This window comes from Ailuropoda melanoleuca, chromosome 11 (assembly GCF_002007445.2).
Source record: "Ailuropoda melanoleuca isolate Jingjing chromosome 11, ASM200744v2, whole genome shotgun sequence".
In the NCBI taxonomy this organism is placed as follows: domain Eukaryota; kingdom Metazoa; phylum Chordata; class Mammalia; order Carnivora; family Ursidae; genus Ailuropoda; species Ailuropoda melanoleuca.
In genome coordinates, this window is record NC_048228.1 from 9,834,463 (window position 1) to 9,847,171 (window position 12,709).

The 12,709-nt window shown below is 42.0% G+C and overlaps 1 protein-coding gene and 1 long non-coding RNA gene across 2 annotated transcripts in view; one reads left to right on the forward strand and one right to left on the reverse strand.

The window, feature by feature from the left end:
• Positions 1–12,709, forward strand: part of LOC117804361 (putative uncharacterized protein C1orf196) — a 275,627-nt gene that overhangs the window by 68,487 nt on the left and 194,431 nt on the right. The window lies entirely within an intron of this gene.
• Positions 5,414–12,709, reverse strand: part of LOC105240374 — a 28,358-nt gene continuing 21,062 nt past the window's right edge. Inside the window, exons 3-4 of the long non-coding RNA XR_004628712.1 lie at positions 7,948–8,044; positions 5,414–5,542 (exon numbers count right to left, since the gene is read on the reverse strand). This is a non-coding gene — a long non-coding RNA (uncharacterized LOC105240374). The remainder of the gene's footprint in view (positions 5,543–7,947; positions 8,045–12,709) is intronic.

The following is a 12,709-nucleotide window of genomic DNA, read 5'->3' on the forward strand; positions in this document are numbered from 1 at the left end:
TTTTTGCCATTCTAACTGAGACTGCCTTATTCTTTGTCAGTTAAATCCTGACCACGCACTTGTGTGTCTTCTCTTTGTTAAACTCTCCTCCCGTAACTTGGTTTGAGTGCATCATGGGTTTCCTGCCAACTTTGACTGATATGCCCCCATTTTGCAGAAGAAGAAACTGAGCTTCAGCAGTGGTCCTGCCACTCATGAGCTGCACGATTGTCCCAGCTCTCAGCTCAAACACTACCTTTTGGAGGAAACCTTCCCTGGTGCTCTACGTGTCCCGTGTCAGGTGTCCCCAAGACTGCTCCCAGGTTTGACCAGCTGTTAGGAGGACTCACAGGACTCAGCATATAATTGTACTCATGGCTATGACTTATTACAGTAAAGGGCTCTAACGCAAAATTAGCAAAGGAAGAAGGTGCATGGGGTGAAGACTTGTGGAAACCATGCACAAGCTACCAAGAGTCTCCTCCCAGTGGAGTCGCATAGGATGTGCTTAATTCCTTCGGGATTGAATTGTGACAGTGTGAGTGAAATGTGTTCTACCAGGGAAGCCCATCAGAGACTCAGTGTCCAGGGTTTTATTGGAGGATGATTATGTAGTTATTCTGTCTGGTATGTACCAAAATTCTAGACTCCCAGAAGGAAGGTGGGTATTCAGAATAAGCCATATTGTTTGTACAAACAGTCTAGGCACAGCGAGCCCCTCTTTATACTTAGGGCAGTTTGATATCCGAGGAGGGAACCATTTACAGTTCCAGTTCACACATGCCAGCTATTGTGTGTGGAATGATGCCCTGTTACAGATCTGCCTACATCGAATTCCTGGAACCTGGGGATGTGCCCTTATTTGGAAAAATGGCCTTTGAAGATGCAACTAAGTTAAGGGTCTGGAGGTCTGGAGACGGAGATATCATCCTGGATTATCTGGGTGGGCCTTAAATTGAATGACAAGTGTCCTTATAAGAGACACACAGGGGAGATGTAACTGAGGAGGGGACAATGTGACCATCGAGGCAGAGGTGGGAGGGATGCAGCTACAAGTCAAGGAACTCCTGGAGCCTCCAGAAGCATATGAGGCAAGAAACAGATGCTCCTGTAGAGTTCCCAGAGGGAGCAAGGGCCTGCCAGGTTCGGGACTTCTGCCTCCAGCCCTGTGAGCGAATAGATTCCCATCGTTTTCAGCTGCCCGGTTGGTGGTAATTCGTTATGGCAGCTGCAGAAAACTGATACACCGGCTCTTGGCACACCTCTTACCCTATTATGTTGTTGGAGTCATTTATATACCATGTAGTCATTGAATACGTTCCATATTCTAGGCACTGTGCTGGGTTTTAGGTATCTGGTAATAAGGAAAACAGGGACTCTGTCCATATAGACTTGCCAACGGGAAGCTATAGTAGGAGGCTAGACCATAGAGCGCTGTTCAGTCTGGAGGTTGAGTCAGCAGCCCTGTCCTGCCTCCAAGTGTGTTTTGAGGAACTTTGCCACTTTCTCAGAAAGGCAGGTGGTGGATGCTGGGGGGATCAATTGTGTTGCATGCCAGGGTCACTGTTGAGAACCCAGGGCACTTCATCACAGCCCAGACCAAGCACGTGGAAAAGGTCTCTTGTTCTAAGAGCGCTTTGAATCCGAAGGAGCTTGAGATATCCCTGGGGTGAGGGTCCAGTCTTTCCTCTGGGCTTTAGAAGAGTGTGCTGCCGAGTAGAGCTACACGTGGGCACTTCACTGTACTTCCTTGCAGCTTGAACCATAACGTGGACTCTGCTTATGCAGTTATGTGCTTACTTGTTTATCATGTGTCTCCCCTACTAAAATTATAGCTACCCAAGGACACTCTTGTGTCCCCAGTGCTGAGTACAGAGTTTGACACATAGTATGTACTCACTAAATATTGATGAACAAATAGATGAATGATCATTCCTTTTTTTTTTTTTAAATAGGCCTTACCACATGCACACCATCAGGCTGTTAGTATTGATTCATCTGTCTTCCCCCACAAGACCATGAACTCCATGGGAGTACCAATCATGTCAAAGCGTTTTTGTGGTCCTGGCACAACAAAGGGTTCACCCAAGACCTGCTGAATGAAAGTAAATCAAAGGGGATAAATATAAGCACATTTGCAATAAGCACAAATTTTGCAAGGTGTTTTGATGAAAAATTTCTCAGAGTGCTTGGGAAATCTCTCCTAGATTTGGGTCATTTTCCCTCTGGGTTTAGATGTCCAGGACAATTAATTTTCTTCAGTCCATTGCAACCTGTCCTGAATTCAGATGCCTGAGTGATTTTTCTAAAACTTCGGCTGTTGATCTTATGAGGCTGACTCCCCCATTAATACTCACATCCCATCTGTTCTGCTCTCCAAAACACATCTTTGTGAGACTTCTTAGAGTCGGCCTCTAGAATCTTAGTTTCCAGATGATTTTCCCATTTGTAATAATGACCATTCTGTTTAATTTTTATCCCTAATATTTCCTGATGGACTTACCAAATGCATTCGTGCTTTTGATCTTATAAGGGAGCAACGTGAAATAGACTAATAAAAATCCAAAATGTAACCATTTTAATAAGTCAATCTGTCCTTTGATGTCATAGAACCAAGCTCTCATTTCACTGTTCAAGAGCTCATCAGATGAAATGACCTCCCTGTCAAGAAAAATTACTCCATATGGTAATGTAATCACAAAGGAGAAACATTATTTTCCTATATATTATTCCCTGCAGAAATTGTAGTAGGAAAGCCATCATATTAAAAATATCTAGGATGCTGAAGTTCCTATTTGCCAGCCTGATGGAGTTTCATTTTCTTTATAGGAGAGGCAAACTCAGTTCTCATTGGCAGCATTTTATTTTAAGGGTTCATTAGGCAATTGTACATTACACTTGGACACCTGTGGAAGTGTAGATTATATCTACATGAATATAAATGTCTTTGTTATGACTCACACTATTACAGTCAATAACAGATGCCTTTTTAAGGACAGACACTTAAAATGAAGTGTGTATGGATGCATCCACCTATCTTCCTTAAAATGTTAGTGGCAATGTTGTGTGTTTTTTAAATTTAGGAAGTCAGTATGCAGAGAGATTAAAGCGTCTCTACTCTATTAAGCATCACCTTCCGCTAAAAGTGTGGTACTAGTCAGAAAAACATATGTGTTTAAATTGCATCTTCCTTAATGAATCCTCTCTTTGAACCACATTTACTGCACAAGGAAAATATTTTTCTTCATCTCAGTAGGGCCACAAAGACAATTCATCCAAGGTTGATTTGAGCTAGGAGCCCTCCTGTCTTATGAATTATTCAACAGTTTCTCACTTCAGAAATATAGGTTGGCTCTCTATTGTTGGTGAGGATCAGAGAGGAGGTGGAAAGAGGAGGGGATCTTACTGTACAGAAAAATTGTCCTTTATCCTTGTTTTTCAGCTGAGTTCCTTTGTTCTGGGTGTTACCCAAAGAGAGCTGGGGATGAGGTATCAATGGTGGATTGGAAAGAACATGGAACTTGAAATACAACTCAGCACTCTGATTTTGATGTTTTTTCTTGTGAAATAACTTAAAGCTCCTATGCCTCAGTTCTTCCTCTGTAAAGTGAGGATAGTTATTGCACAGGATTGTTCAGAAATTTTAAAGAATATAGAACTTCCGATTCCACTGGAGTAGCATAGGGGAGATTAAGTCTCCCCTTCCTCTAAAACAATGATAAAACCAGATAAAATGCACCAAAAAGAGAAGAAAAAAATCTCTGTGAGGATATTAGAGAGCAGTCAAGGTAACAAGGACTTCAGAAACCAAATCCTTGAGAGAGAAGAAAATCTCATTCAGATGAGTCCTGCATTTATCTCTGCTTTCCCCACTCAGGCATTTGCTGATTCATAGCAGAGGGCAGTAGAGGTTGAGAAGAAAGATCTGGAGTTATAGCAGTTTCAATAGCATGAGGGGAAAGGAATTAGAAAGGAGGAAATCACAGAAATGAGCTCAAAAGTCTATTGCAATTTCACATTGGTACAGTTGTCAAGTTCTTAAGTTGCACATGTGTGGGGCAAGACTCAGAAAACAAACAAGTGCAAAGCAGCTGCTAACCGATTAAAGAGGTAAGCAGGCGTTTTAGCAGTTCAATGGAGCTGCTACAGTTTTTATATTCACAATGTATGGCATTTAATAAATTACCGCACATCATAAGAAATAGGACTACATGACAAAATCATAAGAAAAACAGATCTATGGGTGATCCAAATATGGAGTTTTCAGACACAGACTTTCAAATAACTATGGTTCTTTTGTTCAAGGAAATAGAAGGGAATCTGAAGAATTTTACCAAAGAAGTAGACTTTATAAAAAAAAGAGTACATGGAAATGCTGTGCCTTATAAATAAAATAACTGAAGTTAAGAATTCAGTAGGTAAATTTAATAGTAGTTTAGACACAGTAGAAAAGAGAATTAGTAAACTGAAAGGGAGGTGAGTAGAAAATATCCAGAGTGAAGTGCAGGTAGGACAAAGGATTGACAAATGCTGAAAAGAGTTTAAAAGACATGTGGGACATGCTGAAAGGTCAATCATACCTGTAAATACAATCACAATAATAGAGAAGAGAATGAATAGAGCAGAAGCAATATTTTAAGAAAATACAGACTGAAAATTTTTTATACTCATCAAAAGCATCAAGGCCCCAACTGAAGAAACTCTACAAACCTCAAGATAAATGGAAATAAAACCATTCTAGTCACATCATAATAAAAAATGTTGACAACCAAATACAGAAGATGTCTTAATGCTATCAAGAGAAAAAAGATACATTACTTTCAAAGAAGCAATAAGACCAATAGCCATTTCCTAAGCAGAAATGATAGAAGTTAGATGACGATGGAATGTCACCTTTAAGTTACTGAAAGAAATATACACCAACCTACAGTCCTATATCTAGCAAAAACAAAACAAAACAAAGAAAATGAAATCTTGCCATGCGCAGTGATGTGGCATACAGTATTAAATACCTAGGAATAAATCTAACAAAGGTATATAAGATGTCTACACAGACAACTATTAAATTTTACGGAGAAAATTTAAAAAAGAGGGAGTCATCACCTGTCTTAAGTACTGCTGACAGTGGGTGAGGCGGGGGAGAATCAACCCCTGGATGTGACAATATGGAACTTGGTGGTTTCTTTAGAATGAGCATTTTCAGTATAACAGGCCAATTTCAAGGTAAAAGGCTGATTCTCAGAAGTTCAGAAGAGAAGAGGAGGTGAGGGTTTGGAGACAGCAGGAATGGGCAGTTATCAGAGCAGTTTTTTTTCCATACAGGATAGCAGAGAAATAGGATGGTGGCTGAAGAGGAGCATGGGGTCAAGGAAGGTCTTCGTTGGCTTCTCTTCTTTTTGTTCTTTGGAAAGTTGGAGACGTGGCAGCATACAGTGGAGGAGTTGTGGATTAGAGTTGTGGTTTCTTCCACAGGATTCTGGGCTCTGTGTCAACCAGGGAATGCGGGTGGACATCTAGTTCTGTGTCTGCAAACATCCATGATGTTTAAAAGGTTTCCTGAGCACTGGTAGGGAAGTGAAGAGACAACTGTGTTCAAAATACGTGGAGTAGTTCTCAGGTTCAGCTCTGGCTCAACCCCAATTCTTTGTAAAGTAATCAAATCACTTGACCTGCATACATTTCTTCATTGTCTCCTATTTTTCCTGGGGATAAAGTTAAAACTGCCTTAGCATGGCTTGAAAGGCTCAAAACCGCCTAGCTGCCACCCACCAATCTCTACTCCATCTCCCCCATTCTGTGCTCCCCTCTGGCTTGCCTGGGGTAACCAGCTGAGGGGCTTCATAGAATGTGAGGCCTCCCATTTTAAAATCTAGAAAGTCTCAGGCAAACCAGGACGAGGTACTCACCTTGCACCTCCTCTCCCCTCACACATGCCCAAATTCCTGAAAATCTCTGGCAATTCCCTGAATGCACTTGACTCTGTCTTGACTTTGCACAGCTACTGTTCTGCTGTAATATCCACCCCCTGTCTTTTCTCTTGATTAGGTCCTTTCCTCCCCTTTGAAAACTCAGGTCAAAGGTTACATTTTCCAAGAAGGCTTCACTGTCCTTCACTGCCTCCTGACCCCCGTTTTGAATTGGGTCCCTACTTGTGTGATCCATAGCATCCTGTACTTACACTTATCATAATTTTTATCACGTCACATTGATATTTTAATCCCTCTGTTAGATTGCAAGTTCCTTGAGTTACAGGAACTATGATTTTCATCTTCGTATCCTGCATGCTCAGCATCGTACCCAGAATATACTGATGAATAAATGCTTATCGAATACGATAATGTGTAAACAGGCATCACGGTGGGTAGAAGACCCAAGAAGGTTGTGGCTGGAGGAGATCAGAGCAGTGGGTCCTAAGCAACGGGTAGCCCTCCACTTCTCCCTGGAGTTGCCAGAATTGAGTCCATCTGCGGAATGTATATACTGACCTCATAGGGTTTATGAAGATAAAACCAATGAATAACTCTTGAATTCTTAGGGTAACTCTTTAGTATATTGTACGTCCTCTGGTTACCTACTGTCGAGTAACAAAGCATCTCAGAGTGTAGTGGCTTAAACAGCAATAATAATTTATTTAATATGATCCTTCTGGTTCTGGGGGTTGACTGGGCTAGGAGAGTGTGGCTTGGGATCTCTAATGTGATTGCAGTCAGACAGCAGATGGAGCTGGGGTTCTCACAGACTTCTTCATCACATGGGCCCGGGAGACTCAAATGATGGATAGTTGGCATAGCTGGGATCATTGGGCATCTTTCTGTCTAGATGGTCTTCCAGAATGACAGACCTCCAGGTAGTGAGATTTCATACGTGGCATCTAAAGCCCTCAAGAACAAGAATTTCCAGAGAACCGAGGGGAAGCGGCATGGTCTTTTATGACCCAGCCCATGCATTTTAACAGACACGATATTGCCCTCTGGGGGCAAAAGTTGGTCCATGGGGAAGTGGGAAAAAATATTAATCTTTTTATGTAAAAAAAAAACCAGACATACATGCAGTATAAGAAATATATATATGTATAATTAAAATGTTATGGAAGTGGGGAAGTGATTAGGGAAAAAATGTCTGAAAAGGCTTTTTAGGGAGGCATTAATGAATACAAGAGGTTGAGAAACAGCTACTTGGTCTTAGAAGTTCTGTAGTGCCATTTTAGCTACACTCTAATGGTCAAAATAGTCACAAGCTGGCCCAGGGTCAAGGGGAGACACAGAGATCCCTACCTCTGAATGGGAAGAGTGTCAAAGGATTTGCTGCCACATTTAAATCCACTAGAATAAATATTCTACCGATCTTCCTAGTTCTAGACTATGGACTCTGAGAAACAAACTGAGGGCTTCAGAGGGGAGGGGGGTGGGGGAATGGGATAGGCTGGCGATGGATAGTAAGGAGGGTACGTATTGCATGGTGTACTGGGTGTTATATGCAACTAATGAATCATGGAACTTTACATCAAAAACCAGGGATGTACTGTATGGTGACTAACATAATAATAATAAAAAATATTATTATAATAAAAAAAAGAATATTCTATAGATTGCTGCAATTCTGGAGCTCGGTCAAATGCCAAGCTGTACCATGCAGGCCACGCAACACAGCAAGGAGAGGGAACCTGTGAAGAGGCAGAGGGAACTTAAACCTGTGACAGACCGTGAGGTCTTGTTTATGGGTTCTTATGAGAACTTCCCCCTCCAGTGCGAGGAAGGAGGAGAAGGTCAGGGCCATTAAGAGTCTCCTCTGCTAGCTCCATAGTCCAGAGAGGCTCCTGTGAAAGCATGCTATATAACTGTGGATGCTTCTAGAGACACTGTGATACACGGGCGGCTGTGACTGTGTAGTGATTACTGCTTACTCACACATACCTGTTTGAAACATTAGTGGGTGGGACCTTCTTATTTTGCAAACCAGAAGACTTACCTGGAGAGGGACAGTAGTTTGGCCAATGTCACACACAGAGATAGAGGGCTGTGACCCTGCTTTGGTAGGTTCCCACTTCAGTGTGGATTCCCATGCCCTGGAGAATAATTAGAGAAATCATTAGCAACTGATTGACTGCAGTTGTAAGTGGGTGAAAATGTTGGACCCGGAGGAACTCTAGTAGGGCCAGGGCTGTCTCCAGGCAGGACGGAGAGCCATGGGCTCTGCTCCGGTGGTCTGTGGACCAGCTCTACCCCTCAGTGAGAGCAGGTTGCCTCATAATGCCCCTCCTTCTCATGGGTACCTCCTTTTCTTCTCTTGATATCTTAGTATACTCATTTATCTTTTCTCTCTGCCCTTACAAAACAAATCCGTCTTCATTTATATTTCAGAAGTGACTTTATATTTCAGAAGTATATTTCATTTTTGTATCTCATCTTTCCTTTTCAAAACCTAATGTGGGGTGCCTGGGTGGCTCTGATTCTTGTTTCAGTTCAGGTCATGATCTCCTGGGTCATGAGATCAAGCCCTGCATCAGGCTCCTTGGTCAGTGGGAAGTCTGCTGGGGATTCTCTCTCTCCCTCTGCCCCTCTCCCTCCTTGCATGCACACATGCACGCTCTCTCTCAAATAAATACAATATTAAAAAAACCCTAAAAACCTAACGTGATGCATGGGTTGGTTCATAAGAGTGGAAGGTGGGGATAGCAAGGAGAGGGAAATGCAAACTCAAGTTTGGCCCAACCTCAGTATCTTTTGGGAGTGGTCTTAAAAATGACTTATCTTTGGGTTGCCTTTCTTTGGATTATTGATCAGGTAGGTGGTCCAGTAAGCCTCAAGGAAATGGAAAATGGGCTGGTCCTTACTGGAATCAACAGAAAGGACAGTGTATCTCTCATATATTAATTCAAACAACCCCCAGAAAGCAGCTTAAGCATCGGTACATTTGTGTTTTTGACCTAGTAATTCCACTTCTTAGAATCTCTTCTAAGAAAAGAATGGAAGAGGTGGATAAAGATAACTTTAGGGATAGGATGTTCATCCCAGTGTTGTTTATAATAGTGAAAAAATTGGAAATGGTCCAACTTTTCAGTAGTGGAGATTTTGTTCAATAATTGTGATAGAATGGAAATGCTATGCATACCCACAATGACGACCACAAGGCATGGCACACAATAGGGAAAGGAGCTTGGTGAGCGAAGGCTTTGCCAGAAGTCTTTCATACATGAAGGGAAGCAAAAGTAGCTTTTGTCAAAATCTACCTCAGTGATTCTTAACATGTTTTGGGTCACAAGTTCTTTGAGAATGTGTTAAATTCCTCGCCCTAAAGAATTCAGGCTCCTCCTGCAATCTGGGGGTCCTCAGGTTAAGAACCCTTGGTGTACGTGGTAATCAGAGACCAAGGTGACATGCACTGAGCACCTGCTATGCCCAAAGCACATGTCTGGGTACCATGTGGTTACACAGCTGAAATAGATGAAGTCCATGCCCAAGGAGGCTTCTCGAGCCTCAGGTGGAGTCAGAGAAAGAGTGTCACATAGACCAAGTAGCTGCTATGCTGGAGACACAAAGCACTGACCAACAAGGTGCCTCAGGCATAGTCCACATAGCTACAGGCCAGTATAGAAGTACGTTCTTCAGGGTTGGGTTACAAAGTAGAAATGGGACTAGCCATTCATTCATTGATTTATTCATCCATTTGTTCATTCAGTTCCTGTTCTCTTCTGGGCATTATTTTAAGTGATGGTGATGAAGCAGTGAATGAGAGAAACAAGGTTCTGCTCTCAGGGGAGGTTAGATGCTAGTTGGGAAGACAGGGAGGGAGAAGGGAGATTAGTAGCAAAGAAATAAAAATTTAAGTCTTCTAGTGACCACAGGCCCCTGGTGAACTCATCAAGCATTTAGACTCATCTTCGATTCCAAGGATTGGAGGATAGCATGGTTGACCCAGACTTCATGGCCGCCTTGTCCCCCATCCTTGGAGAGGATGTGGCAGCTGGGCTAGCTGCCATGGCCCCAGGCAGGACATGCATAGGCAGATCAAATGGCTGGAGTCCTCTGAAACCTTTCCCGGGCAACAAAAGACACTTAGTGAGAAAGTGCAGAGAGGGTCTTAAAGATGGGGCTTCACCAATAATGAGATGTGAAGCTGAAAGGAACTTTTTAAACCATTGGTAATAAGAAACGAAGTTCCCTTCAGAAAAAGGCATGGAAATTTCTTATAAAGCTAACCACACATCTCCCCTTTGACCCAGTGATTCCACTCTTAGGTGTCGACCCAAGAGGAATGAAAACATATGTCCACAGAAAGACTTAACCAAAAGAGTCCATGGCAGTCTTATTCACTTGCCACAATTTGGAAACAGCCTAGGTGTCCATCAACAAGAGAATGGATAAACAGATTGTGGTATGCTTGTACAAAAGAATGCTATTCAGTAATCAAAGGAAGCATACTCCTGACACAGGCAACATCGTGAATGAATCTCATAAATGTTATGTGCACGTGAAACAAACCAGATACAAAAGAGAATATATTATATAATTTGCTGTTTGTTAAGTTCTGGACTGGTAAAGTTAACCTTGGGTAGAAACAAAGAGGAGTGGTTTCCCATGGAGGAATGGGGTGTGGCATTGACTAAGAAGGGACAAGAGGAAACTTTCCGAACGATGATAATGGTCTTGTTAGACGTTTGGGTTTCACAGGTGTGTGCATTTGTCAAAACTCAGAGTGGTACTCTTAAGATTTGTTTATTATGTTTTATGTAAATTTTACCACAAAGAAAAAAAAGTCTTAATGATATGCATGCTGAAGTGCTTGGAGTAAAGGGTACTGATGTCTACAACTTTGAAATGCATAAAAAATGAGATGAAAGACAAATGGATAGATAATATGATAAAGCAAGTATAATAGAATGTTGATTATAGAGTCAAAGACATGGATATATGAGTGTTTACTATATAATTCGTTCAACTTTTTTTTTAAAGATTTATTTATTTATTTTGAGAGAGAGAGTGCATGAAAGCAGGGGGAGGAACAGAGGGGCAGAGAGAGAGTCAAGCAGACTCCACGCTGAGCGTAGAGCCCAATGTGGGGCTCCATCTTGTGACCCTGGAATCACAACCTGAGTCAAAACCAAGAGTTGGATGCTCAGCCGTCTGTGCCACTCAGGCACTCCTCAACTTTTCTTTATAATAAAACACTGGGAAGAAAACAATTATTGTTGAATAATAAACTACTCAAAGATTTGGCGACTTAAAACATTGCTTAGTTCTCACTGTTCTGTCCTTTGCCCAGATGGTCATTCTGCTTTGCAAAAGGATTTCAGCTGGGATTTTGAGATGGCCGGAAAGTCCCGAATAGTCTCACTTCCCTGGTCTTGGTGCTGGCCATCAGCTGGGAGCTCAGCTGAGGCTGTTGGCCAGGGCCCTCTGTTCTCTCCCCCGTCGACCTCTTCAAGTGGTTACTTGAGCTTTGTCATGACATCGTGACCAGCTTCCAAGAGGGAAGTCCTTGGAGGAAGGAGGCAGAAGCTGCCGGTCTTCATTAGTTAGGTCTGGGTGGGGAAGTCACACAGTGCTAGTTTTGCTGCATTCAAGGTTCAAGGGAAGGAAAATGGAGTCCATCTCCCAGTGGGAGGAGTGACAAGAATTTGCAGCCATCCTTAAACTACCTCTAATTTTTTGACCAACCACTCTGCAGGACAAATTGCCTTATTTTTGTATTTTATGTTCTCGATAGAAAATACTATAATATCACTATCAAATGTGGAGTCAGCCAGGGAGAATGTAGTCCAAATATGCAGGAGAAGAAGGATTATGGAGGTATTTTAGGAAGTTAATTGATAACGATATTATCATGTTGTTTTCCCAGATTTTTCTGGATTTTGTGGTATTGGCCAGTTTTTGAAAATGGTTTTAAAACTGTGATGATTTTTTTTTTCATTCTGAACAAATATTTGCTTTCAACTTCATTTTGAACTTGTAACTTTGAATTTTTTTTTTCCTTGAAAAAGGCACCCAAATGTATATGATTCACACTGCACAAGCCTGGATTCATCTCTGAGTAGGAGTAAAATATGAACGTTATTTATCTTTGCCATAGGCCAGCTAGGATTCTCTGCCCTGGGCCTATGGATTATGTCAAAGTGAAAAACACCATACGTACAGACAGTTCATGCCTTTTCTAGTCGGGTTGCCTCATTGAGAGCATTTCTTTTTCTCAGGTGGTAAATTTTCTTATTTGAATTAGTAATGCTTTGTCCCAGGCTGATGTTTGGGGCCAGTGTTTTGGTTTCAGATCACAGTGCTGGAGGGTAGCTAGAGGTGTGAAGACCACACCTCCCATTTAATCTGAGCCCATCGTGGTTCATACTTTTTCTGATATAACTGTGTCATCTCTCTTCCTAAAGGCTCCTGCTTTGGGCCATCAGCATGTGGTACTCGTGGAACTTCCAAGTGGGGTGCCTTAATCCAGGGACTGGATCAGAGGTCCCTCCTTGCCTCAGCCTTTGAATCTTAAGCTCACACGTGTATTTCTCAGCTTCAGCTTGAGTCAGTGGACAATTTTGCTTGTATGTGCCCGTGGCCAATAGAAGGTTCTTTCCAAGAGTTAATGCTCATTCTCCTAAATGATTATTTAGGATTTCTGTTGATCCGTTTAGTGTTGGTTTTATTGTACTTAAGGTAAATCCCATTTCTGAGATCATTACTACAATGTAGGTAGGATTGCATGTGTATTTTTGCTGCTGCTTTTTGATCCTTTC